The 22,089-nt window shown below is 44.7% G+C and overlaps 1 protein-coding gene across 2 annotated transcripts in view; it reads right to left on the bottom strand.

The window, feature by feature from the left end:
- SULF1 (sulfatase 1) overlaps positions 1-21,687 on the bottom strand; it is a 187,666-nt gene extending 165,979 nt beyond the window's left edge. Inside the window, exon 1 of one of the 2 annotated variants that reach the window (XM_025215238.1) lies at positions 20,692-20,953. The gene's annotated coding sequence lies outside the window, so the exon portion shown is untranslated. Of the gene's footprint in view, positions 1-20,691; positions 20,954-21,598 lie in introns of those variants that run through there. The other variant, XM_006033440.3, reaches the window with a different exon arrangement.
- Positions 21,688-22,089: the final 402 nt, after the last annotated feature.

Below are 22,089 nucleotides of genomic sequence, written 5' to 3' on the forward strand. Positions count from 1 at the left end.
GCTGGTGACTGTGCAGGAAAAAATTTTATGATCAGAAAAGCCATGAGAACAAAGTGCAGCGATTGTGTATGTAGCCCGGATAACTCAGATACATACTCCCCTTCTCCAATTGAAGGGAATTGTTAGCTGGCAGATGTGCTCTGGGGGAACTGCAGAGCACTCAGTTTCCCTCTGTCCCTATAGAACCAGGCCAGGACAGTCAGGGGACTTAAGTTAATGTAAATAAATGTGTATATACTTATCACAAGGAAAAGAAACATGGATATAAACATATGTACTATATAAGATATCTAAACAAATAAATAAGCCACAAATAAATACAAATAAACAACAGGTGAAATAATAGCAACAGAGGGTCCCAGCAGAGCCCAGGACTCTACTCATCTACTAATTTACAAACATGAGAGTTCACAAAATATAAGGCATGACATCACACCATTTATCGTGAAAGAACCCCAAAGATAAACTTAATTTCAAGAAGAAACCCCAATGCCCTTGGGCTTTTCCAAAGCCCTACAAGGAAGCTGGTAACTTTAGGGGGGCCCTCCCAATGGGACCTCCCCTTTCAGGAGCTCTTAACTAACTGGGGGGGCTCCCCCTCCCCTGTGGGAACCCTTTTTTCCTTGAAACTCACGGCTCCCAGGCCTGGAGGGTGGCCCTCGTCCTCTGCGTCAAGCTGCTCTCTCGCTGACAGTGGGCTTCGTGGAGGGTGATCGCTGTCCCCTGGAACATGACTCCTCTATGCAGGGCTTCTGGGGCCTCTGGCTTGGCCCTGTCTGTTGGCGCAGTAGCCTAAGCACCATCTGACTCCCTAGACTCAACCTTTTGCTATGGGTCAGAGGCCTGGGCTGCCTCATGCAGCACCAGGCTCGGTCCACTCCCAGACCCTCCATGCAGTGCTTCCTGAACCGAGCTCCAGCCTCGTTCTCGGGGTTGAGGACCTGAGCCGCCCAAGTGCTCCAAAGGTCCTATTCTATGCGTTGGTCTGTGCACCATGTCTCTGGCCGCATGCTAGAGGTTGCAGACCCGAGCTGCCTCATGCAGCTCCCAGTGTCTGGACACAGTGCTACACACTGAAAGCCTTGCTGCTGGAGCCATCTGCCATTCCCCACTGATGAAAGTCTTCAGGGGCACTTCTGGGCTGCTGCTTCACCCTGCTGAGCAGCTCTCCTTAGCTCTTCTAAGCTCCACTCTTCTCTCTTCTCTGTCCTGGATGTATTTTCCTCATGCTGGGCACACAGCTCCTTTTATATGCTCCAGGGCTCCGCCCCTGAAGTCTTCCAGGCCTGAGTGTTGCAGTCTTCAATCAGGTCCGGGGTAGGGGTAGGGGTAGGGGTAGGGGGGAACTCCTCTCCCCCTCCCCTCAGGAAAGAGGGCATGACTCCTCTTGCTGCCTCCTGATTGATGGACGGGCTCCACCAATCAAAACATCAAGATTTCAAGCCTGGGATTCAACCCAAGCTCCAAAAGGCAAGCCTGCTATGTGTACAAAGTTTCACTTTGTATTTCTGTTCTAAATGATCTTGAAGGCTCTGAACTGTGGTTGAGGTTTGTTTGAAAATCAAAAGCATTTCAAGAGTCACAAAGCTCAGCTAAATGGTGTTTCAAACTTTTGGTGGACTTGTTAGAGACCTAAAACTTGAGACAAACACAAAACTCAGAAAAATCTCCCTTGGCCTTGGCTTCTATGCTTACAGAAATATTGTACCAGTCTACATTCAGGCTAACAATAAAAACAGTGTTTGAAAATGAAAGATAATGAAAAGTGGCTGCCACACACTGATAACTGTGGCTAGAGACCTGCAAGGCAGTTACAAGAAGGCAATCATGACATGTGAGCTAATTTTACATAAATACTTGGCCTGAAGCTTCAAATAAATAAACATTTTCTATTTAGGTGTAGATTAGGAACTCTTGTCTAGATATAGTACAAAGGTGGCTTTCAGATATAATATTTTATAAACATCCAGCATATTCAATACCATTCAGAGAATAATTTTAGGAAATGAGCTAAGAATAAGACTTAATTTGAAACACAATAACTTAGTTTTAGGAATTCTACTGATAACATCTTTATAAATAGAGGAAGCAACTTGCTTAAAAAAATTAGTGCCTTTGCCAGGAGCCTGATAGACAGATGAGGGAACTGAAGTCTTCTCTCTATAGAAGACCTACCAGAAAGGCAAGCAGTAAGGTGCAAGCCATGAAACTATCCCAACACTAGTCTTTGCTCTTGACTAGCAAAGATAGTCTAAGAAGACTAGCTTTAGCCTCTCGGCTAAGACTTATAAGTGAAGTGCCAGTTAGTATTTATTATATTACCAAGTTTTGTGGCAGGAATAAGAAAAAAAGTGACATGATGGGGGCTCTCTCTTACATTCCAGCATTCAGAGTTCTCTGTGGCATTACAATGGAGACATTACACAGTGCAAAGTAAAGTGTATCAGTATTAGTGATGCTTTCCACTGGCTCTGAAAGAGAGGGAGGGCCATAAATGGGGCTTTTTCCCTGAAGAATGTCAGTTGGAGAATGGGCAAGGAGCCTTCCCCTCCAAAGACAGATGCACTGAGAGATGCAAATCCTTCTTTCTAACATTCTTCCATGCACAGATCTTCCAAAGGTTCTTTGAATATATCTGCTGCAGTCAAAGAAAAAGGGGGAGCCCTAAGATTCTTCTCTCACATTCTTCATACGTGCAAAGTTAATAGACATAGAACCAGTAGTTGTTGCTCCATATATATACTCCAACAACAATATATATATTTATACAGACAAGGAGTCTGCTTATGTCCTTAGACCAACACGGCTACAACCTAAACCCCTATATTTATACACACACTTGTTGGGCTTTGTAGAACAAATCAAATTATTAGTTGTATATTGAAAATATAGATTGTCACATCAGTTCTTAGTACCTATCATAAGATGGCTGGGGAAAATAGAGGCATGGAAGATTCATTTAAAGTTCATGAAACATCTTGTCTTATGCTCCTGAAATTTACTTTAGTTGGCATGTATATACAGCAGCGCAAAACAATAGCTAGTGACCTGAAGGGGATAAGTTCCACCTTTCATTATCGATTCTATCTACACAGTCTACTAGAAAATGCCAATCTAATATTTTTGATTTAGGGGAAGATGACTGTTGATATCTGGGAAAAGTGAAGATAGACTATAGAACATATACTTTGTTAAACTGGAGAGGCTGTAGTTGAAATATTTCCCACTTGCCCTTTTTCTTGATTAAGGTTAACAGAGGCCAATGTGCTCATGCATAGAGTAAATCTATGTAGAACAGATCCAAGCCACATATGAAAACTGCAAAATTCATAGGTTTGCTTGCTTTCTTGTTTCCATTAGAAATATTTAACGACGTTTTGTCCTTTCATTTGAAATTGCTTTCCAACACCATAGAAGAGTGACACCAGGTACTAGACTAGGTGAACCAAAGGGTAAAAGCCCAAGTGTGCTAGATTTTACTAATACCTGGCATTCCAAGCTAGTAGCATAAGTAGGGTGAGGTAAACAGGATGCCATTCTTAGGAACTGACTCTTGAAGGGGCAGCAGAATCATGGCCCCGGGGACTCTTTGCCCTGTGGCAGGAACAGTATTGCAGTGCCCAGCAAGATGAGCCAGGCAGTTTCAGCCCCGCATGCACCAGTAGGATGACCACCTGTTCCTAATTAGGTGGGACAGTCCCAGAATATAAACATCAAGTCCTGGTCCCTGGCTGAATGACTCTGGGACAGCATTTGTTCCAGATTTTCCTGGACACACTCAACTATCATCCCAGTATCATGACAGGGATCCAAGTTTTTCACTTGTCACTGGAAATTGAGATTTTTTTCCTATGAAGGAGAAAAATGAAGAAAATGGCATGTTTCTCCTTGTAGACTAGCAGAGTTCCAGACTGTAAGGGGCTGCTTGGGGTTGGAGGGAGCAGGACACAGGGGGTGCCACGTGCATGTGTGAATGTGTATACATGCACATGGCCAACAATATAGCTGGGAAGCAGTGGAGAGCAGGTCCCCCAGCTGCTTGCAGTTAAGTCTATGGTGGGGGAGGGGAGGCAGATTAAGGGCCCCATAGTGAGGAAGGGAGTGAGACAAGGTTGATGGCTGGGGCTGGGGGCGATACCCAGCAAGGATGGTGCTTGGGGCCTGGGCAGAAATGTGTGACTGGGGGAGTGGAACAGAGCCATGAGTTTGGGGGTGTCAGGGGGGCTGGCTCCCTGCTGCTGCAGGCACTCCTAGAGAGGGTGCAATGGGGGGGCACATGCCCTTCCCCCCCCACAGATTTGTGCATGGAATGGCCTGCCTGCTGTGGGCTTGGGAATCCTCACCCTACTGTCCTCCCCCTGGGGCCTTCGCATCCCAGCAGGTGGGACCCAGAGCAGGAGAGCAGAGTGGGGCAAGGAGGCTTGGTGCTGCTGCCACCTCTGGGAGCCCCACACCAGCCAGGCCATCATGGCAAGCCACCCTTTGCCCACCCAGCAGCAACGGAGGACACAACTTTGTGCTGCTGCTGAGCCTCTCCACCCTCCTGCTCTGGGTCATGCCCACTGGGCAGTGGAGGCCCCAGGGGGAGGGCAACAGGATGGTGAACCTCCAGCCCTGCAGTGGGCACCCTGCCCTCTGTGGGATGTGCTCCAGCTGTGCCATCCACAGGGGAGAAGGGCAGGTATGTGTTCCACCTTTGCTTTTTGAAAAGGTGGTCACCCTACCCAGCAATGTACCTGGGGGAGTTGGGGTTTCATAGTTTCATAGTTTCTAGGGTCGGAAGGGACCTGGGCAGATCATCTAGTCCGACCCCCTGCCATGGCAGGAAAGAGTACTGGGGGTCAAACGACCCCCGCAAGATGGTCATCTAACCTCCTCTTAAAAACCCCCAGGGTGGGAGCCTGCACCACCTCACTTGGAAGCTGGTTCCAGACCCTAGCCGCCCTGACCATGAAGTAGCGCCTCCTGATGTCCAACTTAAACCTTCCCTCCGCCAGTTTGTGACCGTTATTCCTGGTCACTCCTGGCGGCGCTCGGGGCAACAGGGACTCCCCCAGTGCCTGTTGATCCCCCCTGACTAGTTTATAGCAGGCCACAAGATCCCCTCTCAGCCTTCTCTTCTGGAGGCTGAACAGGTTCAGGTCCCATAACCTTTCCTCATAGGACCTGCCCTGCTGTCCCTTGATCATGCGAGTGGCCCTCCTCTGGACCGTCTCGATGCTGTCCACATCCCTCTTAAAGTTCGGCTCCTAGAACTGGACGCAGTACTCCAGCTGCAGCTTGACCAGTGCCGCATAGAGGGGGAGGATCACCTCCTTGGTCCTGCTTGAAATGCATCTGTGGATGCACAACAAGGTACAGTTGGCCTTCCTAGCCGCCTCCCCACACTGCCGAGCCATGTTCATCTTGGAGTCAATAATGACTCCAAGATCCTTTTCCACCTCCGTGCTGACAAGAGGGGAGTTCCCCAGCCTGTAGGTATGGTGCCGGTTGTTCCTCCCCAGGTGCATCACCTTGCACTTGTCTGTGTTAAACCCCATCCTGTTCTCCTCCGCCCATCCTTGTAACCTGTCAAGGTCCGACTGTAGCCTGTTGCTCCCTTCTATTGTGCCCACATCCCCCCAGATCTTGGTGTCATCAGCAAATTTGAACAGGGTGCTTTGCACCCCCTCATCCAAATCACTAATGAAGATGTTGAACAGGGCGGGCCCGAGGACCGAGCCCTGCGGGACTCCACTGCCCACGTCTTTCCAGGCCGAGAAGGACCCATCCACTACCACCCTCTGGGTGTGGCTCTCTAGCCAGTTGGCGACCCATTGGACTGTGTGGGTGTCTACGCCACAGTCCCCCAGTTTCCTAATGAGAACGGGGTGAGAGACAGTGTCGAAAGCCTTCCGGAAGTCCAGGAAGACTATATCCACTGCTACCCCTGCATCCAATGATTTGGATGGTTGAGGATGGTTGATTTGGAGGGTTGAGTGGGCCTACCAGAATCCCACCCCCTTCAGGGAGTGTTTGCCACTGCAGGTACAGCTCAGCAGCATATTGCAGGGCTGGGAGAGTGAACGGAGCCACCAGTGCCAGTTTCCCAGGAGTCTACACCACAGGGCTGCTCCTGCCCAATACAACACTGCTATATCAGTGGCAGCAGTGAGAGCTGCCTTCACTGTATAGAGCTGAGGCAGGTGAGACTTCACTCCCCCTCCCCCATCTGCACTGGTTAACATACCTCCCCTCTCTGCCCCAGGTACTCAAAGAGCTTGCTACACCTCTGTTCTAGGCTATCTTTCCATCCCCATCTTTTCAAGTTTACTACTACTTCTTCTTCTCATGTCTTGCATTCATAGATGCTTCTCAAGCCAATCCTGGGACATCATCCTCCCATTGTACTCGGCCTTGGTGAGGCCGCAGCTGGAGTACATCCAGTTTTGGGCTCCACAATTCAAAAAGGATGTGGAGAAGCTTGAGAGGGTGCAGAGGAGGGCCATGCACATGATCAGAGGGCAGGAAAACAGACCTGATGAGAGGCTGAGAGCCATGGGATTCTTCAGCCTGGAAAAGTGCAGGATCAGGGGTGATCTGGTGGCCACCTATAAGTTTATCAGGGGTGCTCATCAGGATCTGGGGGAACATTTGTTCACCAGAGCACCCCAACGGATAACAAGATCGAATGATCACAAACTCCGCCACGACCAATTCAGGCTGAACATAAGAAAGAATGTCTTCACTGTCCGAGCCCCCAAGGTTTGGAATAGACTGCTGCTGGAGGCAGTTCAAGCATGCACTTTGAACACCTTCAAGACACATTTGGATACTTATCTTGCTGGGATCCTATGACCCCTGCTGACTTCCTGCCCCTGGGGCAGGGGGCTGGACTCGATGATCCTCCGGGATCCCTTCCAGCCCAAATGTCTATGAAAACTATGAAGTCTTTGTCATAAACGAAATATTTTTTCCAGAATCATGCATAAGCAAAGGCTCTTTTTGTTGCTGCAGAGTGGTCCTTCATACAGGTCTCACCAAGGAGTTGGCAAATGAATAGGTGCTCCATAGTCTGCACCTCTCCACACTCACATTTATTCATGTCATTAGAGTATCCCCTTTTGATCATGTTTGTTTTTCATCTTCCAGCTTTTGCGTGCAGGCAATTCAGGCATTGTCCTGTTGGGCAATCTAGATCAGACCCTCTGGGAAGGTCCTCATGGGGTTCCAGGTCCATTTCAGAGCACCTGATTGCACATAATGTTTCTTTCCATAACCAGCTCTACTATAAACTACACAGTCCCCTAAACTTGTCTTCCATGTCAATAAAATATGTTAGCTTTACATAAGACTTCAAAAGGCAACAAGTTTTTTCCCAGCTCCAATAAAAAGGAAACCAAAAGATGAATGTCCCATCAGCAACAGTAAACACATCTTGGCAAAACAAGCTGTCCTCCTCTCTTGCAATACCATTTCTTCAGGTTCACAAGAGAAATTAAAGCATAGAGATAAAATAATACAATTGCTGGAGAGCATGATTATTATTGCTGTTCAGTTATACGTGCATGAACTGAGGTTTTGTTCCCATCAGGTCAAAGAGGCTGATTAATATATAGTTGGACAAGTAGGTAGTTAGAGGAAGAGTGGATCAGTGGATCACCAGTTGCCAGAATCAGTGACAGATGGAGAGAATGTATTCTTTCTTATCTTGCAATGAAAGGGAGAAGGGAGAAAGGAGAAAAAAAAAAAGAGAATAAAAAAGCCCCCCCCCCCCGTTTCTTTTCTAATGCTCCCTTGCCAGTCCATCCATTCCTCCAAGAGAAAAAAGAAAGTACTTCTTGTGGCAGGCCAGTAGGGGGTGCTCTGGCACCAAGCTGCCCACCTCACTGTACCCCACCGAAACCAAGCTTTAGATGCCTCCCCAGGGGCTCCAACTTCCAGCCAACCCCTCTCTGGGAGTACAACCACAAGCCTGGGATAACCGCCGCCACCACCCAAGCTCCGGTCTCCGATAGGGCTCAATGCCACCTGGAGTACACAGACCTTGTAGACCTGGGGGTTGCTTAGCTCCAACAGGCTATATCTGAGTGCTTCTTATAGCCTGAAACATAGAAAGTAGCCTCCCTTAGTCAGTCAAACAAAGGGAACAAAAAGGCTTGTCCAGTCCCTTTTAAGCATCTACCACAAAGCTTGCCATTACAGGCAGCTTTAGTGATTACAGAGAGAGAGCATGAGGAAGGAATATAACACAGTAGAATAGAGAAAGGAAACGGCCTTGAGCAAGACAGTATAAGGGGCTCGTTGGCCCTTTTAGTATGCGTCTAGAACACTTAGATCCAAGTTACTGGCTACAATTCAGATAAATTACTCATAGCAATGTCCAGAGGATTCTGGAGATACATAGCTTGATTCAGTGACCTGAAGATGTCCCTCCCTCCCCCCCACAACATGGAGGAACCCTCTTAAATGGTCCTACTGACCTCATCACCTGGACCCAGTCAGGAACAAGTGTTATTTGATGCCAACCAATCAATTTGAAAAATATCTGTGTTACCTATTGGAGTGACATTGGCTTAAGTCCAGTCCCCATGTCATGTGGTCAGAACAAGGGAGAGGCTAGATCCACCCCCTCCTACCTGAGCCAGGTCACATAGGCAGCAAGTTGGCTGCCTAGCCAACCAGGTTGACAGGCATGTGAAAAGACAAAGAAAAAGATTAAAAGAAAAAAACCTAAGTGAGGGAGCAGAGTCACAGGTCTTAGAAGTTTGTGTCACACTCCTAAAGTGACCAACTTCCCACAAGTCCATGGAGAATTTTTCAGATGGATGTGCCGGGGTAAAGACTTAGCCCCAGAACTTTTTACCTATCCATCCTAAATGTCCCCTATCTCTTATTTCCCTTCCCTGAAGAGTCTCATGTTTCTTAGGAAGATCCACTAGACTAGGGCTGTCCAACTTCTAAGCCAGTGTGCTCAGAGTTGTGGTTCCATGGGCCAGATGAATGATGCAAGTCCAGTCCATGGGCCAGATCAGGTCTTATGCCTCTCCCACCTGGCTGGGATTGGGCTCCAAGGACCCCTTGCCACTACTACCTGGTCCTCATGCCACCCTGCACACCCAATCTAACATGCAGGGCCATGGTCCCCATATATCCATGGGGAGGTCCACAGGTTGAATGACACAGCCAAGGGCTGGATCTGGTTGAACACCCCTGTTCTAAGCAGCCAGGAGCTGTACCTGAAGAGGCCGCATGCCCACAGGCCACACTAGGGCAAGCAACAAGCCCCCTGAGCACCATAACCCACTTCTGCACTACAAAGGGGACCCCCACAACAGCTGCACCTATACCTCTTTGTGGCTGGGACAGGAAATAGAAACCAACAGAGGATCCCAGACTCTAGCTGCTGTTGCAGGTGGAGCAAAGTTGGGAGGGGTAAGATCCCAGGGACCACAACTTAACCTGCATGAGGCCCATGGGCTACCAATTGGACAGCCCTGAACTAAGCCATACTCCTACCTAGCCCATTTCAGAAGTCCGTATCTATCCAGGGTCCTTTATGATACCCAACACCACACTCTTAGAGAACCTATTTGCAAAGAAACCCCCATCTCCTGCCCGCCCATATGAGTTCTGCTCTTAAAGTTTACAGCTCAACTGTTCCAGTAGAGTGTATTTGTTGATACAAGATGTGATAATGCAGGACAAAGTACTTCTGCAGGAAAATGAATCCAGACCCATAAAGGGTGTAACAGGGTGACACGGCAACCCTGTTACTGTAATGCCCGAGAATAACCCCACAGGGTCAGGAGTGGGGCAAGCACGGCAAGAATGCCAGTACGGCTGATGAGCAAGCCAACACCGACAGCCAATTACTTTAATTTTTGCGGGCAAACACACAGGGGGAGGATAAAAGGTGGCCACTTAGAACAAGAGATTGCCCCAGGGGGCACAAATAGGACGAGAGCCCCAACGAGACTGGTGAACAGAGGACCTCGAGTGGATCTCAGCTAGGTGAGCAGAACCACGGCTGATCCCACTACCAATGAAGGTGAGGAAGATTTTTCTATTTACCTGATCACTATAGTTGCTGGGACACTGCTGAGAGAACCAGAGCAGGGATCACTAAAGGAAGAGAGAGCCGGGGCCAGAGATGGGCTCAGAGAGCAAGGGAAAAGCAGTGGTTTGCCTTTTAAAGTGACTGACTCTTATTTCTGTTAACGGGCTTGAAGGCATTATTCAATAAACAAAATCCTGGTCACTGGCTAGAATTTAATCACATGTGTTGTATAGTTTGTTAAAGGGGTATTAATTCTTCTTTCTACCATCTTAAAGTCATGGCAGGAAAGTCCCCCACACAAGACAGAGTCCAACATCCCCAACCCTCCTACAAAGGGCTTTGAAGATAATGGTTGAAATGTGGGCTCCTCATTTAATATCAGGTCTTATTCAAAGAGGTGTGTGGAACACTAGAGTGAGGCATACATGGAAACCTTGCCCAGCAAAAAACCTGTTTTGCTCTGGAATAATGGGAGATTTTTCAGAAGTGGATGGCTTCACATGTAGAAGCTAAACATTACTATAAAATAAGCCCAAGGCCCACAAGGACATGAATCATTGTCACCAATGTGCACTTTCCATTTGGATTTAACAATCATATTGTTAGCTGTAAACATAAAAATAATATAGTTGGCAGCTGTTAGATGGGGATTGGAAAGAAATGGACAAAAACTCTGCATATTAACAATCTGATGTTATACAAATACCTATGTGCATTTCCCTCTTACTAGTGACCTGGGAATTGGTTTATTTTTTCCCAATAGTGACATTTTAATTAAGTTCTTGGTTTTGAATTATGCACTGCAATGCACTAAAGTCTCCAGTAGCCACCACTGCAGCAGCACGGATAGCTGTTTGACCTGAACTATCTAAACAATTAGCAAAAAATACTTTGCTAGCAGCTTTATTTAAATTAAATGCTTGAATATTTGTTCTAAAATAGGATTGTTAAAAATTAGGGTTTAAACTGGATTTACCACTGTGTGATTACAGATGGCATTTTCTTCATGTAGAGTGTTTTGGGAATGGGGCAAAGAAGAGAAATGGTTCAACACAACATTCCTTCCACCCTCAGTAGTTTGTCAACAGCATTCCAATTTTCTGGCAATGAATAGTTGGGGAGTGATAGGCTAGAGGTGGGAGGAATGTACCTAACCTTTACTTCCCTTCATACTTTATAGAAAATCAGGAAGAACAGTTAACATACCCTCCATGCTCAAATAAGCCAGGGAGTGGGGGGAGGGGAAGGGGGGAGAAAGAGGTCAGACAGACACTGTCAGGTTATGTCTACATTGCTGTCATCCAGTGCAATTTGCAGACATATTCAAGTAGCTTTAAATTAGTTTGATAGGTACAGCTAGCTGTGCAGCTGTGGCAGGATGAAGCTCAAATAAGTTCTGAAGTCCCTACTCAGCTCTGGGCTCCTTTAATTATCATCCTACCAGTGTTTGCGCAGCCAAAGGCAACTTGGGTATGTCTACACAAAATTCAACCACTGTGGATGACACACATCCTTAGAAAAAGAGTTGCAGGGGTTGGGGGGATGTACCTATGAACCAGTACTTAATCACAGTCTCAATGTGGATGATCCTCTGCTCACTCTAGATTCCAAGGGATTTGCAGGATTTGACAGCTTGTTTCTTCTGTTTCTTTCACAAGGCATAAAGAGACCATCCTTGATCTACCAAATGGAAGAATGCAGAGGAAGGCCTCCAAGAGGAACTCATAGAATTCCCTAGTTTCTATACCCATGGGAATAATCAGTGTAATTTACAACACACTCTACAAGCTTTTCTTGATGTTGCGAGACAGAATGTTCTCTTAAATGCATCAAGGCACAACTTTATTGTAATTATATCCTTTGACAAGGTGTTGTACTATAGACAAGCCTACTTTCAAAAAAGTAGGAAGAGGGCTTTATGAAGAGAGAGGAACTAAGTGGGAAAGCAAAAAAGGTGAAATGGAGGGAAAAAAAAGAAAAAGAGGACATGCTTTCCTATTTGAGGGGCTTTAATTTGTGTATGCCCCCTGTACATGAATGGCGCTACTAATCAAGTCACTTAAGAATTAAGTTATCGGCTCAGGTTTTTCCCACTGCTCATCATTTTTTCTCCTCCCATAGGAACCACCCTTCAAAGAGTACTTCTCTGAAGTGAGCCGAAGATCAAGAGACTTAGCTCTGTAGCTCTGCGAGCTAGGAATCTAAATTTGCAGAGTAGAAGAATGCAGGAAACTTTCACTTATGTCTATGTACCAGCTCTCAGCTCAAGTTTACAGTAAGATAAGAACGCTGACCCTCTGCTGGTACTAAGATAAAAGGAACTGATATAATGCCTGGCAGATAAACAGGACTTGGGTTTACTTCTGAACATTTGTATTGCTCAAAGTATCTAGTCTCCCTAAATCCCTCACACTGGTGGCTAAGTAGATATAGATGCCATCTCAGTTCATAAATTGACTCTAGATGTAAACTGGATCATAACAATCTGAAGTACATTCCTGTATGTGTTGTGTTAGGTATAGATTAAAGAATTCAGATATTAGGGCTATTCTTTTCTTTTAGTTGAAATAATGGAGAATGATGATATTAAGAGAAGTCTCTGAGAAGTGCTACAAAGATTGAGTGAATGTATTTTTTAATATTTTTAAAGACCAAAATAATATTGTAAAATCTATCTTTAAAATCGTATTGCTTTTTTGGAGTACATAAAAACCTGAAAGTTAAGAAGTATCCAGTGCTTATTACTTACAGCATTTTCAGTTCATTAAGACACAACTGTCCAATAATTTTGGACTGGCATGCCTCTAAGCAGCCAAATTAGTAGACAGCAATCCTCAAAAGGTTTGGAACAACTATGGCAGAAACATATGATAATGAATCTTTCACCATCTTCTTTCACTTTCTCTCATTCTTTGCTCTCTCTCTCACCTCAGCCAGATCTTCCCAAACCTTCACTATTCCTCACTCCACCTAATCCCTTCCATCTCTATATACCAACCACCCCTTCCCACTCTCTGTTCTACTTTATATTTCTCCCTATCCTCCACTCCTTCCCCTAGTGCTCCACCTTTGGCGACACTCCATCAGGTGGCAGCAGTGGGTGATATTCAAAGAATAAAAGTACATGGTTCTGATCTTGCAATTAGATCTGCCAACACAGACCTCTACAAGGTCTCCCATGACTTTGATGAAGCTCCTAACAGGTGCAGTGCTCCCTTAGCATATCCAATTGCAGGATTGGGGCCTCAGTTGTGTTTAAATAAAAAAAACAAACCCTTGAGTAGATAATTTCAAAGTGCAACATGCTTGAAATAATCTTAAATTACAGCTCCAATTTCATCAGTTTAGCAGATTCTCAGGGAATAGCTCCATAAAACAAAGATAAACAAAAAACCAAACAACACTGCCTCATTCCTTTTATTGTGGAGAGAGGCTGAACACAGCTTTAGACAACCAATATGAACTATTTCAAACCTGCTTCAGTTAAATCAGTGTTCACTCCCATTTGTTCATCCCTGTCACCTATCACCTGTGGGTATACTTAAAAATGTAAGATACATTCATCTTCTTGACACAAATCAACCTTATGCTCAGCTGAAGGAAGAAAATGTTATATTCTAATTATAAAAGATGCTTTTGCAAGTCAATGTGTGAGTTTTGCTTCTTCTAATTTGCTTTCAGTTTATTTATTTAATTAATATGATAGCTGTAAGCAGGCTATCAGTATTCTGAGTCAGGGTGGAACAACTGTCTCCATAAAAGTAGATATTCCTTTAAGTAAACCACACACTTGTAGCCCTTCACTCATTACGTGGGTCCATACTTAAGATTTCATCCTCATTACAAGCCTCTCTTCCCGCATTGTCACAAATACAGTGTTTTGGCTCTTAGTTGCAATAAAACCTATTAATAAAGCTAGACATTTGTCAGGCAAATTTTCAGAAATGCCTCCGGATTTGATTGTAGTGAAAAGGTTAAAATTGTTTTATATACTTGCAAGACACAGTTACAGTATTGCTAACAGTATGCATTCACAAATTATGAATTTGCAGAAAATTGTGAATTTTAAATAATACACACTTTTCCTGCCTATTGGTTTTTGACTCTGTGGGCCATGCTTGTTTTGCTCTTCAAGACTCTCTCAGCAACTATGAGGAACACTTATAAAACTTATTTTATAAGTGAGATCTTAGGTTCTCATGTAACCTTTAGACACCAGCATTCAGAGCTTTCAAGAAAGATGCAATATATCAGAATCACAAACCCTGGCAGCACCATAAATACTTATAGGCCCAATAACACTTTTTTTCTTTTTAAAATGACAATAACTAAAGCAATTCAGATGCTGTTCATGCCATATGCTTTTATTAGCCATGCTCCCCACGGTTTGAGAGCATCATGCAATGATGAATGGCTCTGAATGCTGCAGTTGCAGTATTGGTCCATCTTGATGGAGGCTTTTCAGAAACTAACCCACCTTCTTCCAACTACCTCACTTGCCCATTTTGCAGAAGCAAGTACCCACAATTCTTATGCCAAAGAGCAACTATTCTTTTCTGCGAGTTGGTATCAACATCTGATGAAGTAAGCCCGATACTATGCATCTCCAATTTACTTAGTCTATGAGGTGAAAATCTACCCCACCTTCTGCCTGGTATCGCCAGCCAGTCTTCATCCCTCATGCTACACAAGGAACATGCAACTGCCATACAAGCAGAGCCAACATGACAACACAGAAGAGGTAAACTAAAAAAACCACCAAACAGTTGGGTTTCTACCAGCATTCTCTCTGCTGGAAAGCCTAAAAGTCATATAAAAATTTTGCAATATAATTTGTAATTGTTTGGTGAACTTTTTTAAAGGCAACTCTTGACTGGTACATCCAAGGGAAAGTTTTAGGAAAGCCATGAAAAGTTTTAGGAAAAGGATCAACTATTATGAAAATGTTTCACTGTAACCAAATCACTAGTGATGGACTAGTTCGGATGAACAGGTTCAAAGCTCCTATTTCAATACATACCTAAAAATAATAATGAGCTGTTCAAATACCCTGAGCTTTTAGTTACCTGCAAAATCCTGTGAGCATGACCATGAAAATTTGGGGGAAATAAAGACATTAAAAACAACTTCAGCTTTCATTTAAATAGCATCACTTTTCTAGGCAACACAGTTCCACAGACACTGAGTCCAAGAGTAGGATTCAAAAAGGACTAGACATTGATAAAGCTAATAAAAATTTCATCCACAGACACACTCACTGTGATAAAAATGTTTAAGGAATAACAGTCTTCATGATTTATGGTGAAAGCTAACTACTATTTCTGGGTTCTATGAGGCGACTTCCCCCATAGACATAGTCACAAAACTGCATGTGGAACTATGTCCCTATCACGGCCTGGATGAACAATTGCCTTCGTTTGGTACAGTGACTGGTTTCCAAATCACAGAAACTGTGGAAAAGACCACGAATAACATTTAATTTAAGCATGTTAAGAGAACAGGGACAATGGAATGGTTGTTACATCCCACTGCACTGGAACGGGGAAAAATGCAACCACCGACATAAGCTCAGACGATGAAACTAGAAAAATATTAGTAGCCTAAAATATGGATTTTAGGCTAATAATCTGTAGTGGAGAGTAGGAAGATTAATTGATTTGTATGTCCACTGCTGTAGCTAGGACTTCCTGTTAACCTAGGGTTACTATATTTCCAGCATCAAAAAAGATCACTTCCAACCCACAGACTCCTGCCCCCCAGCCCTGCCAGTGCCCTGCATGCTGGGCCCATCTCCCCCTGCCTTCCCCCCCGGCGCCCTTCACTCCCGACCCATAACCCCCTACCCCCTCAGCCCTGTTGGTGCCCCGCACTCTGGACCTGCAGCCCCTGTCTCCCCAGGCCTGCTGCCCAAGCTGCTCCCACGTTGCACACACACATGCACACATATACTCTGTCTCTCTCTCCATCTATTTACTTGGCTTGCCGGGGCCTGCATGGGGAGCACATTACCCCTGACAGCCAGTCATCTTGCCCACTGCTCCCAGCCCCAAGCAGCCAGTCTGGGGATAGCAGAGGAAGAGCAAAAAACCCAGACATTTGCTCTTATTTTAAAAACCTGCCTGGATGCAGCACAGGGGGCCAAAAAAAGAGGACATGTCCGGGAAAACCCAGAAGTATGGTAACCCTACACATTGGTCTCCACATTAGAGGAAAACTAAGGGGAGTTGCACAAGTTCCACTCCCTTCTTCACCAACTTTTCAAATATTGCCTTTCCCCATCACAGTTGGGGCTATAAATCAGAAGCAGAAGTTGGTGGCAAACAGGGGCTCTAGTCTAACTTTGAAATACAGATGATTCCTAAGTAAGCCATGGGAAATGGTCAGACAGTTATATTCTCTAAGTGACATTAGTTTAGGAATTAACATGGTTTTCCACATATATTTGAAAAAAGGCATTGGAATTTTGTTTTTCAACCTGAGAAATACAGTGATAAGCATATGACCCAAAGGATTATATAATACCCCCCTTACCCCTGCACACAAATGCAATGTACCTTGCCTGTTTCCTTAAACCTTCCCACCATTGGTATGACTATTAAATCACCACTCTGCTGGCAACAGCAGCAAAATTTATGCTGTGGTTTTTCAATCATTGGGTCATCCATTAACAGAATGACACGATGGTTAAAATAACCAGCAGCCATTCTAAAAATCACACTGATAATCCCATTTTTGGGTCCTCTAATGAAACTTCACTGATGGTAACAACAGTGAAAAAAATTCTGAGGCGAAATCTAATGTACATGGCAGGAAGATCCATTAATTTGGATTCTTTTTACGTTACTGTGGAATTGGCACTGACCTCTCGCTCCTTATTTAACTTTCCAGGTCTCAAGCCACTCAACATGAATTTTCCTCAACTGTTATCACATGGGTTCTCCTCCCTCCCCCCATAAATCCCCAAATGTCATGGACTTTTTTTTTAAAACCATGAAAATCATGGAATCCATGACTCCCATGGCATGTGTGACTAGGATCCAGCCTTGTACAGATAAAGTTAAACACTACTGTAATACAGCGCTCTAAACTCTTGATGCTCTGTGGAAAGTAATACAATATAAAATTGAATGCAGCGTGCAGGATGAACTAAACCAGATAATACACTTTCAGAATGCTCTGCAATAAAATGATCTAGTCGCAACAGAATTTTAAAATCAATCAAAAATCATTCTTTCCATTGCTGCCTATCTTGCACTGAGTGTGGGCTTATAATATCTTCTGTATTTGGAAATAATGTTCTAGCATCACATCATTTTTAATAGTATACTTTTATCAGTCTCTGTCTGAAAGAAAAACTGTGATTTTAATTCTCACTTTGATACTTACCATACCTAAGGCAATTCATCTTTACCTTTCTTTCTAATACCATTCCACTTACTCTACTTTTAGAAGTATGCTCACATGCCATTTGGAAAGAAGCCAAGTTTTGTTTGGGTTTTTTTGAAAATGCAAACTTGCATTGTGCATAATTAAGCTTTCCTCTCTGAAATGGAGACCAAAAAAATGAAAGCCCAAGGAAGCAGCCAAACAAAACAATTAAATGAATAAATTCACATTGCGCAAGCTCACTCACCTTGATTTTAAAGTGCTAAGAAGAGAAAGTCCTTGAAAAGTAGTAAATTGACACATAATTAAGATGGTTCACAGCAAAAACCCATTCTGGCTAGAACAAAAATGACTTAGATTCTGCCTTTGCTTGCAACTCGGTAAAAAGCAATACTTTGGACAACAACTCCAGGAAGTCACTGTGTGTATTTGACATGATCTTCACTAAGGGGAACAAATATGGAAGAAAAAGAAACCCATAGATTTCCTTCATCATAGGTCCTTTCACTTCTCAAGAACAACTAGTAGTACAGACATGCATGGCATGTTTAGTATTCTGCCTAGCGAAGATGAGCGAGGCAGCAACAAATACATATTACAGTTTTCATGCAGGAGTTTAGAGATCTTTTTGTCCCTCTGGAATGTTTTACCTTGTTTGTTTATGGATAGATCTGCTGGGACATACTGGGTGCTTTGGTCCCAGATCTTTTTCTCAGATTATTTTTATCTCACTGTGAGGGACATCTCTGTGAGCCTGTGAACACTTTTACAGCTGTTAGGATGCTAATAGGAACTTCATCTGTATACCCAGCACAAGTGCTCTCAGGAAGAAACCAAATGTCAAACTGAGGTATGTAGAAGTCGCCATAAATATGTCTTTGAATGTTTACCATCTGGAACAATAGATTACTTTTTGACAAGAAGCTGGACTACCCTGTGGGCATTGTCTTTTAAACAGCACCATCACTACTAGGAAGGGAAAACATGATTTCATGTTCCCTGTTTCTTCATAAGCTTTACTGACAGGGCTGGGCAAAGTACTGTTCAACAGTAAAATAAGACGTATATGTTTATCTAAGCGTTTTCTTAAAATATTTGACCACTTGATCAACCTTCTGACAGAAGTCCATGAAGACACCCTTAAAAAATTAGACTGTGACAGAACCAATATGTGCAGTTTGCATTCTACAGACTGCTGCACCGTCTCTTTGTTAGAAGCCTAAACCATGTCTTCAGGGACAGTACCTGGCTTAAGGAACTTCCCATCAACATAACATGGGCAGGATACAAGGAATGTAAAATTAATGTGCACTGCATGGGAAATTTCAGCACAAGCCGAGAGATTCTTTTGAAGGCTGCAAAAGTTTCCATCACATATTACAAAGGGAAAAAATGGGCTAAGTGAAAAAGCAAAATGGTGCAGTTTAGTTACTTAATTCCTAGTCTGGTTGTAGAGTGTTATTAGGATTTAGCTAATGCTCTGTTTGAAATTGCTGTGGGTCATTTATAAGAATACATTCTTACTAAAAAGTCTGTTTGAAAATACAAGCTGAGAACAATCTGTAAAGCAGCCAAACAGCCTATTCAAAAAAAAAGTTAACTAAAAAGTTGGTTTGAGGCAAAAAATGTGTGCAACTTGAAACATGGTTTTATGGGCACCGTTACACAGTTGAATGCCAAAATCACAAAGCACCAGCTATAAATCCCCTTGCTCAGCCTACTAAACAGATCTTATTTCAGAATGGATTACATACAGTATTATTTATAGAATACCTCACCTGTAAATGGTAAGGATAGAGTTAGATTTCTTTCACAAGTGGGAGAGACCAATAATTCATAAGCACCACAGGTATGTGAGAGTTTCTGTATGAAGATCTGTTATAGTGGCAAAAGAAATAAATAATTTAGTTACTCTTCAGGGGGAGACACTTTGGTGCAATGAAAAATGTATTTAAGAAAAATAACACTTCTGCCTTCAGGACCTGTTAAAGCAGGGAAACTGAAGCAATAAGCTGAAAAGATTAATTCTGAGATATTCAGAATCTAATTAGGGATAGCATTTTGGCTTTCAATTTAATTTGGTAGCTTTTCCCCAGTCCAACTACCAGTGAAATTAATAGTCATATTAAGTGAAAATGACAGTAAAGTACTTTCTATCACTAATTTCTAATTAAAGTTCTGCCTCCCATCCTCCCTAACCTTAAAAAAACCTCTTTCTTTTTAATTAACACTTCAGATAGCCTGTTTAGAATCTATAAATACAGTGAGTCTTTAATGATCCATTATAGTGATGCTACTTAGTTTTCAATGACTTGTAAAACTTCCACAAACAGATCTGCAAATGAATTACATCCATCTGCTCTGCTGCAACTGCAAGGGCAGTATTACATTGTACTCTGCCACTTCCACCTTTTCTGGTTTTCTTTCTGGTTCCCTCTCAAACTTTAAGTCCATGTGTGCACCAAGCCATCTATACAGTGATAATCAGAAGACCAGCCAGCTCTCTATAAAGGAGCGTTCAGACTTTACAGACATCTCAAATGCACTTTTCAAAACACTCTAGTTTGTTCCACAGTGACCCAGTCCACACTGCACAAACCCTGCCCTACCTTCTGCCTGACTGCAGAAATCAGTGAAGCATCTTAGTTAAAATGTTAGAAACATTGTGCTGGATTAGTTTTACGAGTAGTTTTCACACGTGTTTAAATGTCTGTACACTTATCCTGTAAGAAACTGAAGACAGGTATGATAATCACTGGCATTCTTACTTGGGGGTCAGACTAGGTGACCTCCTGAGGTCCCTTCCAACTCTAATTTTCTGTGATTTACTGAAGATTTTAGCACATGTGTGTGAAAGCGGCAGAGGGAGGGAGATAGAGGAGGGAGAACGTGTAGATTGCAGAGAGAGAGTGAGAGAGGGAGAGAGAGAGAGAGTGAGTAACTGTGAGAGAGAGAAGAGAAAGAGAAGGAGGGAGGGAGGAAAGGGACATTTAAGTGGCAGATACACTGCTCCAACAGAGATTGTCTAATCTATACCTTCAAAAGCATGACCTTAACTGCATTAGGACTGTTAGTTTTGTGGAGACAGCCAAGCATCAAGCTATGTTGGCTGTTATCTGTCAGCCATACAATAGGAGCACTGATAAGGCAACAGCAACTGGCTTTGACAAATATGCCATGCTAGCATTCCATTCAAAGCCGTGAATAATAATAATAATAATAGTAATAATAATAATGAGCAGCAGCAGTAAAGCCTTTTACTTTACCTGAACAAACTGGGCTTTTTTCCCCCTTGCAGCTGCTGACAAGGAATCCTCCCTCTTCTCCCAACAACTACAGAGCTCTCCTCTTGCTTGCAACTCACACTTGGAGAAGACCACACAGCTCCAGCAAGGCTGCCTCCCTTCTCTAATCCCCACTCCAACGTGATGACACACACTAACCCCAACCATCTGTTGAAACACGTCCTCAAGCACTCAGCACAGTGGTGTGTCAAGACGGGCTGCCCAATCCAATCGCTGGGGCTGGGTGGCTCTTAAGAAGTTGGAGGCAGAGACAAGGGCAGAACCGAGGGGGCTGAGAACTCTTAGCGAAGTAACCGGAGCTTTAGATCGAGGGCTGCGATTGGGGAGAGGCAGGGAAGGGAAGGAGGAGTGGGAGGTCCTAGAGGGAAGGTAGAGGGAGTGGATTCTTGCGGAGGCAGTTGCGGTGCTTCTCACAACTCCCTGCATGCCTGGTGAGGGGATCCTCGCCGCTGGGCGCCCGGCAGCACAGAGCCGCGCTCGGGGCTGCTTCGATGGCAGGTCCGTGGAGGGCGATGTGCCCCGCGCGCCGTCCCGGCCCCGGCCCCGGCCCCGGCCCCGGCCCAAGTGCTGAGGCAGGCGGCGTTTGCACCGAAATGTGACATTGGCACCTCGCAATGCAAACTCCCACCTTCCCGCGATCGCCCTGCGGCCGCCCCCGGCTCTCCCGGGCGGGGGAGAGAGGAGCAGCACCAAGCTGTTGCGCTTCGGCGGAGAAAGCAGCGCTCTTAACTCACCACAAGCCTCCGCTTCCCGGGACCCAAGCGGCTCCCGAGCACCGGGACCCGGTCACATTGAGCAGGGCTCCTCTCCTCCCCCCTCCCCTGCTCCTCACACACGCCCGGCTGCCGCAAAGGCTAAAAGGAAATACCGGGGCGTCTTCATGCTGGATGCAGCAGCGCGTCCCCACTGCCTCCTGCCTTAAAGTTTCCATTCCCTGCGGCTAGCGCTCACTCAGCCCAGGAAACCGTGCCCCCAGCCCGCGGCCCTGACCCCGCCTCGCGAGCATCGCTCGCCCCTGCCCGCGCCGGCTCCAGCCGCGCCGCGCCGCGCCGCGCCGACACGAGCGCCCTTCACCTCCGCGGCGGGCTCCAGCCTCCCGCGAAAACCTGCCCTGCAAACACATCTCTCCATCCCGGCTCACTGAAATAGGACAGTGTGCAAGAAAGATAGATATTAGCTTATCTATCTATCTATCTATCTATCTATCTATCTAATAGATAGAGAGATAGATATCCATCGATAGACACACACCCACACACACACAATATATATATATTATTAATATACACACACAAGTATGTACACACATGCCCCACATACATACATATACACACACAGATATACGTGCACATGCACATC

The sequence above is a fragment of the Alligator sinensis genome, unplaced genomic scaffold, assembly GCF_000455745.1.
Source record: "Alligator sinensis unplaced genomic scaffold, ASM45574v1 scaffold71_2, whole genome shotgun sequence".
Classification (NCBI taxonomy): Eukaryota; Metazoa; Chordata; order Crocodylia; family Alligatoridae; genus Alligator; species Alligator sinensis.